This window comes from Phaenicophaeus curvirostris, chromosome 6, assembly GCF_032191515.1.
Source record: "Phaenicophaeus curvirostris isolate KB17595 chromosome 6, BPBGC_Pcur_1.0, whole genome shotgun sequence".
NCBI lineage: Eukaryota > Metazoa > Chordata > Aves > Cuculiformes > Cuculidae > Phaenicophaeus > Phaenicophaeus curvirostris.
The window spans coordinates 2,031,644-2,052,404 of record NC_091397.1 but is presented as its reverse complement, the minus strand read 5'-3'; positions in this window follow the sequence as shown (position 1 = coordinate 2,052,404).

The following is a 20,761-nucleotide window of genomic DNA, read 5'->3' as shown; positions in this document are numbered from 1 at the left end:
GTCTGACCGGTATTAGTGAGAAGATAAGACACCTCATTGTTTCTTTTGCTGGGACTATCCATGAGGTGGAATGACAGAGCTAGTGTTCTCCAGTTGCAAGGCACAATACCTATGGAGACTCCAGTATTTCCATCCCTAGGCAGAGGAATTCCACAGTCATTATGTCTTTGGTGCAGGAGCTGATGTCATGGGTGTGATTCAGCGGCTATGAACTTTGCAGGGCAGGTCTCTCCAAGGTTTAAACTGATGACTGAGCAGCAGCCTATAGCAATTGGAAAACCATGCACTTCTCTGTCTGACCTGCTGGCAGCACAAATTCAATGTAGGAGAACCTAGGGTGAGCAAAGAAACTGTCCAATGTACAGACAGTCATAGCAATTGTCAATGTTTCAGCTAGAGCATGAAGTTCATGTGTGGTTCATGGCAGCTGTCAACTGCTTCTGAGGCTTGATCTAAAACCCGCTGACCTCAATACAAAGCTTTCCATTGCTTTCTATTTGGCAGGCTTTGAATTAGTCCCTTGGTGCTAAGGTTTTGAAATAATCAAAAAAAATTAGCAGCTCTCACATGGGGTTTACCCTGTTTCTGTAACATGCAAGCACTGAGATTATCTGTGTGCTTCTGTTTCGCATAGTGGCTTCAAACCTCAATTAAAATGTGTCTGTGCCCTGTACCATAAATGAATTTCAAGTGTAAGACAGGCAAGTATCTAATAAGTTTGTGTATTCTTCAAAGTTAAGCTCCTGGAAAGAAAAAAAAATCACACAAATCTATCCACGTCACAGTGATCCTGATGAGTCCAAATGACAACTCAAGACATCCAGCCTGCTCAGTCTCATGACCTGGCTCCCGAAACATCTCATGGTGACGTGCCTGACAGTCATCTGAAAAACACACTCCTGTGCAAAGGCAATGGGCTTGCAAATAATGAAAACAAACTGCAAGCCTGACTTAAAGCTTTACGCCTGCTGAGGCTCCATGCTATGTGGTAATAGTATTTACAAGACACATGGACTCCACTGGCCGGGCTGCCTCGCTCTGTTTCCTGCCGCGCTGACGTGCGTTCTACACGGTTGGACGCGTGATGTTACACTGCAGCCCAGGTCCTTGATTTATAGTGTCTGGTAACATCTCCCTTGTGCTGAAATTGAAATGTCTGTGATTGTTGGACACTGAAGGAACACTGGGTTTGCTTTGAACTGTAAATGAAGAAATGGCAATCAATCTTTAAATCATTTTTTTTTATTTTAATATGAATGTTCCTTCTCATCTCCTCCCTCTTTTTTTATATCTACCACACTCATTTTTTTCAGCATTAATGGAGCCAAAGCCTCATTTTTTTCAGACACTGAAAGGGAATTGAAGTTTTCACTAAGGTGGCTAGATTAGAATCAAGAAGAGTTTATCTATGGGTGAAAAACACCTAAATCAAGACAAACTGAATTACTTCAAGGGAGGTGATTCTCTTCCTGTACTGTGCTCTTGTGAAACCTCATCTGGAGTGCTGCATTCTGTTCTGGAGTCCTCAGCACAGAAAGGACATGGATCTATTAGAGCCAGTCTAGACGAGCCATGGAGATGACACAGGGGGCTGGGACACCTGGCATACAAGGTCAGACCGAGAGCGTTGAGATTGCTGACCCTAGGGAAGAGAAGTCTTTGGGGAGACCTTAGAGCAGCCTTCTAGTGCTTCAAGAGAGCCTATAGGAAAGCTGGGGTGGGATGTTTTATCAAGAATTGCAGTGACAGTGTGGGGAGTAACAGTTTGAAACTGAAAGAGGGGAGATGATCTTTAAGATCCCTTCCAACCCAGCCTATTCTATGATTCTATGAGATTTAGATGAGATATTAGGAAGAAATGTTTTCCTGTGAGCGTGGGTGGCACTGGAACAGGTTGCCCAGGGAAGTCATGGATGTCCCATCCCTGGAGGTGCTCTGGTTTGGATGAGGCTTTGAGCAACACGATTCAATGGAAGATGTTCCTCCTTATGGTAAGAGGATTAGAACTAGGTGGTCTTTTATGTCTTTTCCAACTCAACCAATTCTATGATTCTATGAACAGAGGATTAGAATCAGTTATCTGGCTCTTACTGACTAGGGGTAGACCTGGGGACTAGCATAGTTTAGAGTCAGTGAAAAGGTTCAAGATATCCTATCCTGATCTAAGTAGTTAAGAAGGGGGAGATAAACCCACTTTTTCAAGGTGCTTATCTTTTTCCATTTACCATGGATCAAAGCAATTAGATCATTAGATTGGGCTAGGCATCAAACTTGGAGATAATTAAACTGAGACTTTCCCACCCAATTCCGTGCTTAGAACTTTTACTTAAACTTTTTAATAAGGGTGCATTGAAGTCTTTTGGGATGACACATATGCATACACCCTCCCAACAACTTCTCCTCCCAAAATGGACCTTATTTAGCAAGAAAGAACATAGCTTCATAAAAGTATGAAATAATTCTCCCCTTAGTGATCTGTAGGAAAAGGGAATAAATCTTCCGTGAACTTTCTCCTACTGACTTTGACCTCTGACTAATTGTTAGACTTTCCTACCTGCAAATTTTGGGAACACAATATATAGACACTAAATCTTGATTAGTGCATGCAAATGTGTATTTCACTCTCACTCAAAAGACTTCAGAAGACCTCAGCTTGTACTAAAAATCTCAGTTCTAGACACAGATACTTGTCAGCTAAAGTTAAAATTGTCCTATTTTATATTTTCTCTGCTAGCTTCAGAAATTATTTCTCCCTTACCTCATATACTGTCTCTACAACTTCCTTTCACTTTAGAAGCCATTTATACACACCTTCCCAAACAGAGAAAAATCTTCATTCACTTTCTTTGGAAGGTTCCTCATCTGCCTCCAATATCAAGTGATACACAAAGATAGTATATAGTTGAAAAGAAAGGGGTAATATACAGAAAATTAATGATGGGATTGTGAAGCAAATCTTCTTAACAGGCTCCCTTAAAGCTGGAAACTACTGGACAGGATTATTAATGGCTCAAAGTTATTTTGCACAAAATTTTGCGCTTTGAAATCTGTGAGTCTGAGAAAGGAAGAACAAAATTTCTCACACCACTCTTGCACCTTAGAAGAAAGAATCAGATCATTATTATTCTTTTTTTTATGATTTTGATGGCTTTTTTAATAATATTTTTGTTTTTTCTGCCTCCCAGCAGTAATTTATGTTCTTTGTGCTCAGACCTGAGTGTAGAGTTGTTTTCTGTTAAAGTGTTCCTATTGCTAAATAGTTCCTATTGCTAGGAACAGCTTGTTGACACCTACACACTGACAACAAATTTCATGATAAAAGATTAACCAGGCTCTACAATCAGAAGTCCTAGTTCACATTCCTTAGCAGTAGAAGATGACCTGTTCATCTATCTCTTCATTTGTCCATCCATTTTACAGACATACCTAATGTTCAAGCTTAAGGAACTCTTCATATAACATTGCTTCAAACTCATTTGCCTTTTTTCAAACTTATTTTGTTTTTCAGTGGAAAAATTCTTTTCTTCTTCCTGTATTTTTTATATCCTAGTGTTTTTGGGGGGGTGGTGGTATTTTTGTTATTTTATTTTTCCATAGTAGTACATACATCATTTATTACAATATGACTTTATGGACCCCAGGTGCACTGTAAGGATCATGGGGAAAATAACTTACAAGGGTTATTGTCCCAGTCATGGCTGCTAAGAAATATTCAAGAAGGGCTTTTAGGAGCTCTGTCAGCTTAGGACGCAGTAGTATAGCTTATCTGAAAGGCTTCTGGGGTATGTCTTTTTTATTGGTGATATTCTGAAACAATTCAGAAATGCCTGTTAATTCCCATTCTAGTACTTCATGACAAAGCTCTGTCCAAGAAAGGATTATGGTCCAATCCAAAGACCCATGAGACTCCCACAGCCTTCAATGGGCTTTCAAACTGTCCCCAATGACTTATCTCACTTTAATGTAAAAGCAGCCAGCAGTTCTTAAAATCATGTGAGGAGGAAGTCTCCATATGGATTTTGTCAGGAAGCTTCTTCCAAATTATCTAGGGTTCATTTAATCCTTTGGGCTCAGCCTGAGGTAAGGCACACTGGATAATCATGGTACACAGAGATGGTCTTTCCAAGATTTCTTTTCTTACTCTGAGCTTGAGGGAACACTAAAAACATGCAACTCATGAATGCTAGTGTCTCATTTCCTCCCTTAGGCTTCATCTAGAAAACTTTTCAGATGAGTGAAGAGGAGAGAAAAAGCATCTACCGTGCCTGTTTATCTCTGGCTTGTATTCAAGAAATGGACAGTCAGTTCTCCAAACCTGATGATTTGGGTAAGCTTGGTACTTCTTTGTTTCTGCATATATTTTGACAAAGCTAGGGCACAGTCTTCCCATGGGAAGACTTTGGAGCCTTTTCCATCTGCTTCAGAAGGTTCCGGTATCTGAAAGGGACCCGAAAGAAAACTGTCAAGGGACTTTCTCCAAGGGCATGTAGTGATAGAACGAGAGGGAATGGCTTTACTGTGGAAGGGGGGAGATTTAGATTAGACCTTAGGAAGAAATTCTTCATAGTGATACATTGGAACAGGTTACCCAGAGAGGCAGTGGCTGCCCCATCCCTGGAGGTGTTCAGGGCCAGGTTGGATGGGGCTTTGAGCAGCCTGATCCAGTGGGAGATGTTCCTGCCCATGTCAGGGGGGTGGAACTGGATGATCTGTAAGGTCTTCTCCAACGTGAACTATTCTGTTTCTACGATTCTAGAAAACTCTTCCCATTCCTGCTTGCAGCAGGGAATTCTCATGTACCTCGAGAACTGCACTAAAGCACTTATCTATATTATAATTCAATCACTGTCAAGAATCAACCACCTTTACCAAATTGCTTATAAGTCAAGTAGTTTAGAGGGATAAATGAAGTGGTAGGGACGGAGACCTGCTCCATGTTACTTATCAGGGTCAGATCCGTCATCCAGTTTCTTATGGGCAGGATTACATATGATCCAGGGAGAGCAACTCTCATTGCACAGAACTAGGAAAACTGAAGACTCGGGTCATGGCAAAACATCTACTTTTGACTATTCAGATTAAAAACACACACTTCCTAGGCAGAGGGTGGGCTTCATTGCTGTACGATACAAAGTACGGAGGCCACTTAAGGCTTCTGGAGGTGTCTTTTCTTTTTTTCCTCTTAACCACTCTGTAAGAAACAAAAGGAAGTCCAAAGTTTGCAGCAGATGGGGATACAGCCCTTGTCAACAGGATTTTTCATAGAGAACTGGTACAATGCTGGCCAAAGTATACACAATGGGTAGTGTCATTACAAAGATGAAATATATCATTTTACTCTACATTCTAAACATGCTGGTAATTTCTTTGCTTTAAAAAAAAAAGGCAGAAAAAATTAATGGGAAGTGGAAATCCATTTTGCTGTGTAATAGCAATATGCTGTATGTTATCACTGTCCTGCTATTCCACTGGGAAAGTAAATGCCAATAAAAGGGATTATAAAGCAACATGTGTTTTCAATTATGGCCTGCAGTGGTGCTCAAAGAAAGCCTTGCCAGACGTTTAGCTGATGGGACATAGCTCGCAGCAAGTTCTGCACACACACAGTGGAGGAGGGGAGAGATGAAGGGACCCTTCTGCTGCCTCACAGCGTGCCTGGCCAAGCAGTAAGATCTCGTCTTGACCATCCAGACAAGGAGCCAGGGACCAGGAGAGCAGAGCAAATGCCAAGAGGGGTTGTGACTCCTGTACCTCATAGTCAGGGGGAAGGAGGGTTGATGGGCTGAGATGGATCCCTTCCCACAGAGTGAATAGGCAGACAAAAGCCATCTCTGTCCTGTTAAAGCTACTGACCCTGACCAGAAGCCACACAATTAGGAGACAACCCTTCTTCAAGCCGGTTGGAGATATCTGTAAATAAACCAATGCATGCACTTGCTCACTGATGGTCATGCAAACTCATCTCTTATAACTAAGCAAACACATATTGTTAAGCTACACTCTATAGTGGAAATATATATGCAACACACATACCTGTCTGTATACATACACATTATACAATATATACACCTATGTGTGTGTCCCCTTGCTCCTCTATCTAGACATAGAACCTTTAGCTATGTAGAGACATCAAGAAATCTGTAAATTTTATTTATATCCATATTTTTATGTGTCTCTAGGCAGAGAAGAAAACAAAACAGGGAAGGAGTATTGTGATAAGAGGTAGGACAATACAGAAGAGAGAACAGTGTTTACAAATAAATGGGCCACTGGAGATGTTTCTCTAAGAAATTATTTGTTTTCCTACTAATACTTTCCAATTGAATAAAAATAAATTTTAATTTTTTCCTCTAGGAATAGTGAACCATTCTCATTGCTATCTGGGACGGGATTTGACAGCTTACATCAGGAATGAGCGTGAAGTTGCCCAGATGTGTCTGCTGAAGGAACCATTTTCCTGGCGATGACAGAAGTCTGGCAAGATGCCTGTTAAAAATCTGAGGGAGAGTTTTTTCTTTTCTTTCAAAACACAAAAAAAAATGGGGAGAAGAGAAACCTGTATGCAAGAACCACACATCCATGAGAAATCTCCACCTTTTTTTTTTTTTTCCTATTTTTTCCCCCTCAGATAGAAACACTGGGGTCTTCGGGAAAGACAGGAAATCTTAACACTGCCATCCCCAGAGCCTCACCTATCAATCAGATCTTTCCTTTGGCTCCAGAACATTCAGTGTCTCTCTCTCTCTTCCTCAATTCATTGTATCTTGTACAGGAACCCAAGGCCATGTTTAATATGTTTGGGTTTTACACTGACAACATAAAGGTCAACATTTAAGTTAGGTTATGTAATCAGATCAGTCCCTTGTGACTAACCATAGAGTAAAATAATTCCCATTTAAGTGTCCTCTTCTTCCACCTCCATCCTTCTGAACAGCAATGTCCTATTATTTCTTCCTTCCCTCTGCCCTGGAATTATTTCAGGGCTGGTCTCAGGTTTATATGAAGCTGGGATCAAATTTTCAAAACACTTAAGCAAGACTTCCGTCATAAAAAGCTGACTTTTTTTAAATGCTGTTGCAAGGCAAAAAGAAGACGCGGAGGGTTTCTCAGTAGGGGTTAGATATACTGGCCTAGTTTGCGCTTTTATGCAGCAAATATTCCTTGTGAGTATTGAAATCTGTGGGGGCCCCCAGGACCAAAAATTGACTGTGGTCCCTGGTGTTGTGAGAAAGAGAAAGGAATAAATGTAATTACAGAGTCTAGCTTCACACTCAGCTAGAAATAATTCTTATTTTGGAAATGTCGAACTCATAGTTGGTGGATGAGAGGCTCAGCATGAAAGCCAACCATACCCTGGGCTTCGTCAAAAGAAGTGTGGCCAGCAGGGTGAGGGATTCTGCCCTTCTACTCTGTTCTAGTGAGACCACACCTGGAGTCCTGCATTCACTTCTGGAGTCCTCAGCACAGAGAGGACATGGATCTCTTTGAGAAGGTCCAGAGGAGGGCCATGATGGTGATCACGGGGCTGGAGCATCTCCCGTATGAGGACAGGCTGAGAAAGCTGGGTTTGTTCAGCCTGTAGAAGAGAAGGTTCCCAGGAGACCTTATAGCAGCCTTCCAGTACCTAAAGGAAGCTTACGGGAAAGCTGGGGAGGGGCTCTTTATCAGGGAATTCAGGAGTAGGTTGAGAGAGGATGATTTTAAGATGAGAAAGGAGATTTAGATTAGATATTAGGAAGAAATATTTTCCTGTGAGGGTATTTGAGGCACTGACATAGGTTGCTCAGAGAAGTCAAGGATGACCCCACCCTGGTGGTGTTCAAGGCCATGTTGGAGAAGGTTTTGAGCAACCTGGTCCACTGGAAGTTGTCCCTGACTACAGGAGGGGGATTGGAACTGGATCGTCCCTTCCAACCCAAACTGGAAAGCATTTTCTGAGAGAAGCCAAAATAGGACATTATTGCAGTTACAAGAAATGACCGTCCTTTGTACTCATGGAGTATAAAATGATGGCAAACTGTTAGAAGGTAATGTTGGAGTTTTACCCCAAATTTTTGCAATAATTCCTTGTTTTAGAGATGAGATGTTGCACAATTGTAGGAAAAACATCGAATAGCAAGGGAAATGTCATTGTTGACTTTAGAAATGTATTGTGTGGCATTGTACTCTGAGTATTTGAAAGTGATGAGCTGTCTGCTTTCCTTATTTTTTACACATTTTCCCTGAAATGGTTTATTGCATTCCACTGTTGGAAGAAGGACAGTGGACTATGAAGGATTTTTCCCATTCTTATGTTCTTAAGCACTTTGACAAACTGGGACATGTCCCAGCGAACAGAGGAAGGGATTGGAAAGCTTGAGAACTGGGATTTATGTCCTAAGTGTTACAAACTAAGTCAGTTCCATGAAGCACCCAAATCTCCTGATTTTTAACAGCTAGAAAGTGTAGAAACTTTCCCTTAGTTAAGGGAATCAAGTACGTAATAAAGAGATGCAAGTCTGAAATTCAGCACACTGCAGCTGATGGCATCTTTATGTGAAAGTCCGTGAGCAGCTGTTCAAACTCTACAACTCTGGATTTTATTGATGTATATAAAGCATATAAAAAAAAAGGTTACTGCATTTTATCAACTGCTTCTTGGATTAAATTTAAATGAGGAGATGTGAGAGCTGTTGAAGAATCTGTGGACAGGGTGTGCCCCCTTCAGCTGTGAAGCATGAGGCACTGGGTTTCATCCATTATTCCCTGCTGTAGAGCATGCTGATTTATCATAAGCAGTGGGGACAGAAACATTTGTTGACTAGCTATAAACTGAACAAAAAGTGGTTCATTCAGCAGCCCATTACTGTAATGCCGTAACAGGGCTGGAGGATATAGAGAAGGATTAAGCATACTCAAAGAGAAACATAAAACAATATGAAACACATAGAATAACAATGCAAAAGTAGAGGAAAAGAGGGGAAAAAAAAAAAAAAAGAAATGACCTTTCAGACCATGCACGGAATAATTCAAAGCAAATGTGAAAGCCTTCTCTTCAGCAAGACAACCACAGCAGGTCACACGAGTGCTTGTTCTTTTTTGTGTGTGTGTGTATTTCTTTTTAATACATATTATTAAGCTAGTGGTCCTGGACAGTATTAGTTGGAAATATCTCTTGAATGACTGTGCTTGCCAACTGGCTGGTTTGTATTTATTTTGTAACTATTCTGATTATTTGATATATGCGTTCTGTGCTTTCCCCCCTCTACCAGGAAAATAGAAGCATCAGATCCCCATACGTTTCTCATATTTGTGATCAAATGCATTCATGGAAAATATGGTTTGCTGAATCTCTGTGGGTGGGGCTCATACATAGTTTTCTAGTGCCAGATGTTTGGACAAAGGTTTTAAAAAAATACTCAAGACTCCACATTTTTTGAGAATAAACTATACCCTGGCTACAAAGACACCTGACTGGCCCTAAGCAGGCTAGCTCAGTCGTGGCAAGAACTTTTAATGCAAAATATAACTCTACCTGCTCTGTAACCTGCTGCAAGTTGTTGTTTTACTGCAGAGAGAAGTGACTTCGTCTGTCCTCACCAACAGATGCTTTTGGTAGTCTACTAGGACCTTGGACTCTTTATGTCTGCATCTCTTCCTTGTTTAATTTTCTCTGTCTTAGCCATCTTCAAGGTTCACAGCACCAAACCGCTTGATGTTAGGATATTCAAGGAGCAGGTATTCATAGAATTGTAGAATCATAGAATAACCAGGTTGGAAGAGACCCACCTGATCATCGAGTCCAACCATTCCTATCAAACACTAAACCATGCCCCTTAGCACCTCATCCACCCGTGCCTCAAACTCCTCCAGGGAAGGTGACTCAACCCCCTCCCTGGGCAGCCTCTGCCAGTGCCCAATGACCCTTTCTGTGAAGAATTTTTTCCTAATGTCCAGCCTAAACCTCCCCTGGCAGAGCTTGAGGCCATTCCGTCTTGTCCTGTCCCCTGTCACTTGGGAGAAGAGGCCAGCACCCTCCTCTCCACAACCTCCTTTCAGGTAGTTGTAGAGAGCAATGAGGTCTCCCCTCAGCCTCCTCTTCTCCAGGCTAAACACCCCCAGCTCTCTCAGCCGCTCCTCATAAGGCCTGTTCTCCAGCCCCTTCACCAGCTTTGTTGCTCTTCTCTGGACTCGCTGCAGAGCCTCAACATCCTTCTTGTTGTGAGGGGCCCAGAACTGAATACAGGATTCAAGGAGCGGTCTCACTAGTGCCGAGTACAGAGGGAGAAGAACCTCCCTGGCCCTGCTGGTGACACCGTGTCTGACACAAGCCAAGCTGGCAGACAGAAGGAATCATAGAATGGTTTGTGTTGGAAGGGACCTTAACGATCATCCGGTTCCAACCCCCCTGCCATGGGCAGGGAGACCTCTCACTGGATCATGTTGCTTATAGCCTCATCCAGGCTGGTCTTGAGCATCTCCAGGGATGGAGCAGCCACAAACTCCTTGGCAATCTGTTCCAACACCTCACCACCCTCATCATGAAAGAAGACCAAACAAACTACTCAGTTCTTAACATGCAGCATCAGTTCAGTCTCCGAGCTATTTCATTTCAATTTGCTTGTGGTGAAGGCTACCAAAGGGTCTTTATTCTTACTGGGACAACACAGAAACTGGTTTAAAATTCACCAGTAGAATCCTCCTGTCTCCTTGCTACCAAGTAGGAGGAGGAGAGAATGCTTACTGTATCATGGCATATCAAATCCAGCCCATAGTAAAGCACGTAAGGAATTTAATTATTTCACTTTGAACTCAGATATTTCAAGAAAATACAATACAGAGAGCTTACAAAGCACGGTAACATCACGCAAAGTCTGGAATATAAATGAACCACAACTAATAGGCATAAAGAAGAAAAACACAGAAGCAGAAAGAAGATAAACCAAGTGAATCCAAACATATCTCAGACATTTTCTCTTTGTATTTTGTCTTCTTTAATTTCCCCCTCTCTTTGCAGAACAGTTTGTTGTCTCGCTGAGTATTTCCAATGGTATTCAGTCTACTGAGAAAGTATTTTTTGGGATTCACTTCAAAGTAAATAGAGCACTCCATAGGAAATAAAAGGACTTTTCATATACAATGCCTCCAGCTAGAGCTCAAGTCCACAGAATAAGATCAGTATTTTTTTCAGCTGAAAATTCCCCTTCTTGCCTTTCCTGAATCACTCCTACTTTTCTCATTCCCTGTTTTTCAACACCTTTCAGGATGTTTCAATACCTCCCATGCTACCTCACAGTTCAGGGAAGAGTTATACAGTGCCATCTCTTCCCCTGCCATCCCTCTAATTCAGACCATTGTAGGGTTTTTTTACATTATTATGTGAAAATCAACAAAAGCTGAGTGCTTTGATTCCCTCCCACTTGTGACTACAATGTTTCCAAAATTAAAAGAATAGCAACAAAAGGGAATGAAACCAGGAAAAAAGAGGAGTTTTAATTCTTATGGCTTTCCCCCTTCTGTTAGAAAATGGAATTGAGTGGAAAAGAAAGGAAGAAACTTAATGAAAAGGCATTGACAATAAACATCTAAATATTGATAGTGGATCATTCACTGTAAGAACGTTGAAGCACTGGAGCATGTCCAGAAAAGGGCAATGAATCTGTGGAAAGGTGTAAAGCAGAAGGGTTATAAGGAGCGGCTGAGGGAACTGGGATTGTTTAGTCCAGAGAAAAGGAGGCTAAAAGGAGACCGCATCGCTGCCTACAACCGACTGGAAGGAGGTTGTAATGAGGTGTGTTCTGAGCTCTTCTCCCAAGCAACAAGTGATAGGATCAGAGGAAATGGCTTCAAGTTGCACCAGGGAGGTTTAGATTGGACATTAGGAAAAAATTCTTCACTGAAAGGGTTCTCAGGCACTGGCAGAGGCTGCCCAGTGAAGTGGTTGAATCCCCATCCCTGGAGGCATTTAAAAGACAGGTGGATGGGATATGGTATAGCAGTGGACAGGTACAGTTGGACTCGATGACCTCACATGTCTTTTCCAACCAAACGATTCTATGATTCTGTGATCATCCTTGTGCTTTCCTGCAGCATACAGAAACCCATGCACATATTCTCACTGTCCTCTCTAGCCAAAATCCAGCAAGTACATGAATCCATTGGTTGTACTCTTGCTCAGGCAGAAAGAGGAAAGTTTATTTATGTTTTGCTAGAGGAAATTTTATCTGTCCCTTGCATGTATTTTCTGCCTGGCAAAAGGTTCTAGCATTTTTAACCTCCTTGAAGGAGGTAGATCCCAAGCCAGGATACAACCACAGGATAAACAATGACTCTTTCTAAGAAGTATCCTTAGACAGAGGTTAACAAAACATGCTGGGCACCAGGAAGAGTGAATAATTTTAAGAAGAAGTGAAATGTACAGGACTATTATGAAAAATTTTAACTATGATAACCGTAAAGAAAAAGGGGGCTGGGGGAAATCATACCTCTACACTTGTGCCTGCATGGGTATGTGCGAGAAATAAGAAGATGGCATTGATACAACTCCTGCAGCCATCAGCAGAGGTCATTGGCAGAATCAAGATGAGCAGTTTATTCACTTAATTTCCAAGTTAGCAGACAACTTATTAGAAAATGGCAGCTAACAGCTCATTTTTGTATAATCATTGTGAGAAAGGGCAAATTTGAAGCACTCGACAGTGAGAAGATACAGATCTTTTTTTCTTAGATATTTGTCATTTTTGTAAGTTATTGAGTCGAAATTCTGGCTTAAACAGGCTCAGAGAGCTGGTGTTTAAAAAATCATCCCTATTTGTTTTTCCCACATTGTATAATTATAATGTCTACACAAACCCACAAACGAGGCTTAGATTGGATATTGGGAAAAACTTCTTTAATGAATGAGTGGTGAAGCACTGGAACAGGCTGCCCAGGGAAGTGGTGGTGTCTCCTTTCCTGGAAGTGTTCAAAGAACATGTAGATGTGGCACTTTGAGATGTGGTTTAATAGACGCAGTGATGTTGGGCTGACAGTTGGACGTGATAATCTTAGAGGTCTTTTCCTACCTTAATGATTTTGTGATTCTATGATGTCAAAATCTGTAAGTAAGAACCTCTTGCAGTTTCTGTCGGATTTTGTCTTCATTTTTATCACTCATGACTGCTGCTTCTTCTCCCCGTTCTGTGTTTCTACATCTGTTTACATTGGTTTGATGTATATTGCTCAACCCCTGCAGGTGTTGAAGGCCAGGTTGGATGGGGCCTTGGGCAGCCTGATCTAGTAGGATGTGTCCCCGCCCATCACTGGAGGTTGGAACTGAATGAGCTTTAAGGTCCTTTCCAACCCAAACTATTGTATGATTCTATGATATTCTTGATGACTTCTTTTTTCAGAACAGTCTTCCACCCTTCCCTGCAATTGCAGGTATTTTTATAATTGCTCATGAGGAATAATAAAAAAAACCCAAATATTTTCACAGATGAAGGATTTATTGAACTGTCTTTATCTGAATAAAAACATGTTTTTTTAGTTTCTGGACAATTCACAACCTTGGAAAGTCCTATGAGCAGGCATGGTCTAAGCAGGGATGGGAACACTGTATTACATTTTATATCCCTAACAGAGACCAAGTCTGTGCCTTATGGACCATTTAAGGTCTCACCAGGCCATCAGCAATCTTGCATCCCTGGGAAATAGCTTGCACTTTTTCAGTCTTCAGTTGCTGTCCACAGAGTTGTGAATGGCAAAGAGGAACCTCTACCACCTTCATGGCTTTCACAAGCAGCAAGTGGATTCATCTCAAGTGTTAGAAAACATGAATGCATTTTTCAACATCTTGTATACTTCCTGGTGCAATACAATAGCATCCACAAATAAAACCTCCTGAGTTCACTTAAAACAAACATCCCAGAGCCATGACACCTGATTGAGCTCACTACAATCTCATATCCTCTCCAAATTTAAAATGACTAAATAAAACATTTTTTTTCTTGGGCAGGAATAAGGTTGCTCATGATCTGTGATTTTTGTTCCCCAAGTAGTTTTTTTCTGGCTTCAATTAAGCCAGGAAAATATACATTTACATATATAGTCATGTATTAATGCACTCAAAGGGAACTCGGTGGAAGCCGTTAGTAATTGAAAATAGTCAAAAAGCTTTACTGCAACTGCTGAAAATGTAGATCATTCATATCAGCATGATCTGAAGAGAACAGTAAATTCTACTCTTCCTTCTCTTCTAGTCAAGAAAATTGAATAATAAAAATATTTCAAAATAGTAAAATGTCACTTGGCAGGTACAGCCATTGTGAACATTCATGTGAGTGTCTTCCTTACTCTAGGCACTTCTCTAACATAAATTTCTATAAAATGAAGCTTTTAATAATTTTCTAGTTAATGATGAGTTGCAGCCCCCTGAGGAGTATTCAGGCCTTCACTTAATTTGCCCTCATTTTCTACTGCTTTACATGGAGGAACCTGACCCTTTCATTATAGCAAGAACCTAAGGAGAGTAGTTGCCTAATTAAATGCTTGCAGCTTAGTGCTATTAATTATTCAATCACTGCTTGCCCACCTAAGTTTCAAAATTTTCAGCAGCAATTTTTAGAGATGTTTGTATATATTTTAAAATTCCTTGGTCTGCCTTTTCGTTATTACCGTGTTTTAAAGTTCAATTTTGATTTGGAGAAGTTAATTGTAAATTCAATAGAGGAATATAAAGAGAAAAATTCCCCACTCTATATCCTAAACTAACTTGAGGATGCTCCATCTCAACCTCAAGAAGCCAAATGCAAGGTCCTGCAACAGGGTCGGGGCAATCCCAAGCACAGTTACAGGCTGGGTGGAGAATAGATTGATAGCAGCCCTGAAGAAAAGGTTGGGGTGCTGGTGAATGAGAAGTTCAACATGAGGTGTCAATATGTGTTTGGAACCCAGAAAGTCAACGGTATCCTGGGCATCAAAAGGAATTTGGCCAACAGGGAGAGGGTGGGGATTCATCCTCTCTACTGTGCTCTCATGAGACCTCATCTGGAGTATTGTATTCAGTTCTGGAGTCCTCAGCAGAGGAAGGACATGGATTTGTTGGAGTGAGTCCAGAGGAGGCCACAAAGATAATCACATGGCTGGAGGACCTCCCATATGAGGACAGGCTGAGAGAGCTGGGCTTGTTCAGCCTGGAGAAGAGAAGGCTCCAGGAAGACTTTATAGAAGCCATCCAGTACTTAAAGGAGACCTAAGGGAGAGCTGAGGAGGTGATCTTTATCAAGGAGTGTAGGAATGGGTCAAAGGTTAATGGTTTGAAGCTGAAAGAAGGGAGATTTAGATTAGGTATTCCAAATAAATTGTTTCCTGTAAGGGTGGTAAGGCACTGGCCCAGGTTGCCCAGAGAATTTGTAGATGCCCAATCCCTGGAAGTGTTCAAGGCCAGGTTGGATGAGGCTTTGAGCAACTTGATCCAGTGGAAAGTGTCCATGCCCATGACAGGGGGGACTGAAATATCTGTAAGATTCCTTCCAAACCAAACAATTCTATGAGTCTATGCTGACTTCACAATCAGCTTTTGTTATTTCTGCTGCATTCATTGACCAAAGCATGTGCTGAAATTGTTGCACAGTTATTTTTTTGTGTAACCAAGTTAGGGTTTGAGAAAATCCTATTGCCTATCTAGGTGAATCTCCTAGTTCTTCATTTCTTACTTTCTAGTTCAGGGCGTAACTTCTCTTGTCCACTAAGCACAGTGGAGCTTTGAGGATATTAAGCTAACAGAAGTTATCAGTATGTAATAATAGAGCCTGGAGAAGAGGAGGCTGAGGGAAGACCTCATTGCTCTCTATAACTACCTGAAAGGAGGTTGTGGAGAGGAGGGTGCTGGGCTTTTCTCCCAAGTGACAGGGGCCAGGACGAGAGGGAATGGCCTCAAGCTCCACCAGGGGAGGTTTAGGCTGAAAATTAGGAAAAAAAACATCCCAGAAAGGGTCATTGGGCACTGGAACAGGCTGCCCAGGGAGGGGGTTGAGTCCCCTTCCCTGGAGGGGTTTAAGGGATGGGTGGATGAGGTGCTGAGGGGCATGATTTAGTGTTTGATAGAAATGGTTGGACTCGATGATCCGGTGGGTCTCTTCCAACCTGGTGATTCTATGATTCTATGAATAAGAGAAGCAATAGGTATGCAATATCTCAGCCTGAGAGGCTGCATGTTTCTTTTGTGGCTTGCAATTAGTGCCTGCCCAATGGTGCATGCCTCCTATGCTCCCTAGAATGAATATTCTGAGTTACATATGGTCAATCTACTTATGGATGCAGGCTTCCTGCTTTGTCCTGAAGCATTCCCTGCAAAAAACGGCTGTTGATTTGGCAAGCTCCTTCTCCAACCTCTGAAACAGTTTATTGTGGCAAGGCAACGTGCTCTGCTGAGGGTGTTTCTATTTAAAATCATCCTGAGCTAAAAGGAGTCAAGGGAAATCAGAAGGAGGAGTGGGATGGGGGGGCGGGGGGGGAAGAAAGAGACAATAAAAAGGAAGGAGAGCTGATGAGTAGATGTTGTAGCCTGTTTCCATGACACATGAAGTGTGTGGCATGTGATATAAATACCATGACCTGGTACCACACTGACAATTGCACTTCTGGAGCAGTGGAAATAGTAGCTCAAATCAACATTCTAAGTGGAGATTAGGGGACTGTGACAATTTCTCTTGGCTAACTCATTACCCTGGGCTTTTCAGCAGACCTGCTGGGTTTTAAATATACGTTATGGTTCCCATGACCTGCAGATAACCCAAAAGGAGGCGTTAACATGTCAGGGCATTCACAGATAGGGGAGCATTTGGATTTCTAAGCAAGTACTCCAAAGGGCTCTGTGGGGCAGCTCGGGGAACCACTCTGTTGTCCTAATTTCTTGTGCTCCCCAAAGCAGCAAGAGGGCACTGAAAAGTGAATCAAGGTTTGTGGGCTCTTCTTGGAAACAGAGAGGGATTATACAAATACCATGAAAAATATATTTATTACCAATGACAGAAAAGAGGCACATATTGTTTATGGTCTCACTTATCACGTAACAGATCAGAAAGCCTTTAAACTATCCCAAATGAGCAGTTTAAATATTGCTGCTATTGCTAGAGAGTTGTTAGCTTAGGACATGCTCTGCAGACAGGCTGAAAACTACTTCTGTTTTAGCTGAATGCTGAGAAGCTGATGGTCCTTCAGGATTTGAGTGTCTGCACATGCTACTGGTATTTCATTCTTTTGTGGACCACAGTCCAGAGCCACTGCTAATCCCAGGAGGCATTTCAGTTCAGATTAGACCATTGATTTAAAGCCTAAAAGGGGGTAAAAGCCTGTGTGATCCAGCCTTTTCTGCTGGGTGGGGATGGTGACAGACCTGCAGATGTGAAAAGTGGGTCTGTTGTTTATGACCTTTGTGAAACTTTATGTTTCTACTGGGGATGCGGTTTCCATTTTGATTATGGAACCTATAGCCTGGAAATAAGTCAGAATTCAATTTCCTAATTTTCCTGTAGAAGTCTGGACTTTGTTATCTTGAGATCAAATTCCCTCAAGAGCCTTATACATTGAAGACCTCTTCAGCCAAATAGGAAAGCCTGGGTTCTCTTCATATTGAACTATAAAAAATGGGAGCACTTTTGAGAAGTAGTTTAAACTGACTGGTCTTAGTTTACTCCAAGATGAGATGAATCATGCTGTAGATTCAGTTGACTATAGCAGTTATGTCTGCACTAACTACGAGGTGGAATATGGTTGGCTGGCCCAGGTGGAGACAATGAATCCTACTCTTTGTCTTGATGCATAAGGGATTTAGAAACATAGCATGAGACATTCTTCACCAATAATTTTAGAACCAGTGAAGAATTCTATTCAAGTACAAGTATGTGTCTGTCTCTGTACTCCTGGTGTAAGAGCTCAGGTTATAATCAATGGGTCTTTCAGGCAGAGTAAGGTGCCCTACCTGATCTCCAGCCGCTGCTTTAGAAGAGGTGTGCACAGCTCCTGTGCCACATCCTGTTCTCTCAGAAGTCACAAGAGAAGAACTCATGTAGGTATCAGCTTTAGGCTGAGGTGAATCCTTTGATCATTCTGAGCAGCGCCAGGAATCATTTGCACAAAACCAGGTACCAAGTGCCATCAGACCTAAATGGGGGCACTCTCAACATCCACACACAGATCTGCCATTCTTGATGTGGGGTCTGGGAGAGACCTGTATTTTGTCATCTCAGATGGCTTTAACTAAGTTCGTATGCTGGACTAAGCTCCATTAGGCTCTGAGTCTAAAGCCTCCCACAACAGGACATCTAAATTAAACCGTCTTAATCTGCAATCTGAAGCCAAACACATGGTATTAGGCAAGAGGAGTTCCATACCAACTCATGTCCAATCAACAAACCAAAAGTAGGATTCAGGTGCTTAGAGAAATAACCTGACAACCATTGAGTTACTCCTGTGTATTGAAGCCATCTGCAAAAAAAAGTATAACACAGAAATAACACAAAACTAAGCAAGTAGTGCAGCTCTGAAAGGCAAGGTGAAACAGAGGTAGGATGTTATACCTCAGCTGTCTCAGAAGTTAGTGTGTAACCACCAGAGACACTTCTCAGGCATTTACAAATCTGTTAGATCTGGTATTTCTCTGTGTGTTGGCTTTTTTGTCTGATGAGCATCACAAAGTCAGAGTCATTATAATTCAGGGAGTCTCCTCAGAAAGAACATTAAAAGATCTTCTAGGTAAAGAGACTCATGAAAACTAATATATTCAAGGTGCAGCTGGACCTAACTTCCATTGCCTGCAGTGAAAAAGGAAGGACTGTGTATATTTCAAGACTAACACCTAAAAGGAAGGAATCTGGCTTGCATCTCCCAAGTGTCTTGCCTGGAGCTGGGATTGGCCATGGTCAAGCAAAATGGTTAATGCTTTGGCATAAAATCTCCTCCACCTGCGTTTGCTTTAAACTCAGCTTCATTCTGCCTTATTACCAGCTTAATAAAACTAATATTAATGTCTTTATTTCATTCTGCAGGTTTGAGATTATTAGACTGGCAGCCAACCAAGGTCTTTGCTGTAAATTCAATGCAAAGGTTATGTGCAAATGATGTCTTGCTCCTTGGTTTACAAGTAAAAGGAGTTTTCATAGACATATGAGGGAAATAACCATGTTTTTAAAATAAAATAGATGAACTAAAGTTTTGCTTTGTTTTCCCCTGGTTAGGAGGTGTAAAATATTCTGCTATCACAATACACATATATGAGTCTAGTGGCTGTGGTGACTCTTGTGGGTTTTTTTGGTACAGTCTCCCATATTTAGTGTTTTATTTTGTGAACTCTGAGCTACAAGAATCATGTGATTGTATGAGACTCCCAGAGTGTTGTTTTTTTCAAGATTTTATTTTCTTCCTTGCAGAAGAAAAGAAACACTTGCAAATATGATTTCCTAGAGGCTCTAAAATAAAAAGTTATATTGAAGAGATGCTACTGTTATTATTGATTTTATGATTTTTCTGCTGATATTTAGATTTTGAGGCATCTGACTGAGGCTCACAGCCCTGAAGGCCAACTGTATCTTGGGCTACATCAAAAGAAGCATGGCCAGAAGGCTGAGAGAGGGGTTTCCACCCCTCTACTTCACTCTCATGAGACCACACATGGATTATTGCATCCAGCTCTGGAGCCCTCAGCACAGGAAAGACATGGACCTCTTGGAATGGGACCAGAGGAGACCACTAAAATGATCAAAGGCCTAGAACACCTTCTCTATGAGGAGAGGCTGAGGGAGTTTGGGTTGTTCAGATTGAAGAAGAGAAGACTCCAAGGAGACCTTATTGCAGCCTTTCAATACTTAAACGGGGCTTATGAGAAAGACAAGGGGAAACTTTTTAGCAGTGCCTGTAGCAACTGGAGTCAATGGTTTAAACTAGAAAAGGAGAGGTTTAGACTAGATATTAAGAAGAAGGGTGGCAAAACACCAGTACACGTTGCCCGGAGAGGTGGTACGTGCTCCTTTCCTGGATATATTCAAGGTTAGGTTGGATGGGGCTCTAAGCAGCCTGATCTAGTTGAAGATGTCCCTGCTTACTGCAGGGGGAATTGGACTACATGATCTTCATGGTCCCTTCCAACCCAAAACATTCTATGATTCTGTGATTCTATGACTCTATGACATTTTTGAAAGCAAGAGACTGCAAAACAATGTCAGTGTTAAATAACTACTAATATCTAGAACACCAAAGACAAGTGTAGCTCGTCTTCCCCAGGGTCAGAGGCCGGTGCTGCAGCTCTCCTGTGCAGGCAGAACAAAATTCTGTCTTTGCAATGTTGTTATCTAAACAAATCAAAGTTCTCTACCTGTGTCTACACTTGGAAATGCTTTAAGCTGCTTAGGTGGAAGGTTGTGGATTTTAATTAGGTTCCCAGATCAGGAGGCTTCTCAGAGTCCTGAGTGCTTATGGTCACATACCTAGGGAGTTCCAAAATGAGTAGCAGGACAGCTGATGATAAACATTTCAAGCTGGAGCAGTGCTGGAATTGAGGTCATTCTGTAGACATAGAACTTATATTTTGCTTAAATATCGATTCAGAAAAGTTGGACCTTACCATAACAAGGCTGAGAGAGCTGGGGTTGTTTAGCCTGGAGAAGAGGAGACTGAGGGGAGACCTCATTGCTCTCTACAACTACCTGAAAGGAGGTTGTAGAGAGGAGGGTGCTGGCCTCTTCTCCCAAGTGACAGGGGACAGGACAAGAGGGAATGGCCTCAAGCTCCACCAGGGGAGGTTTAG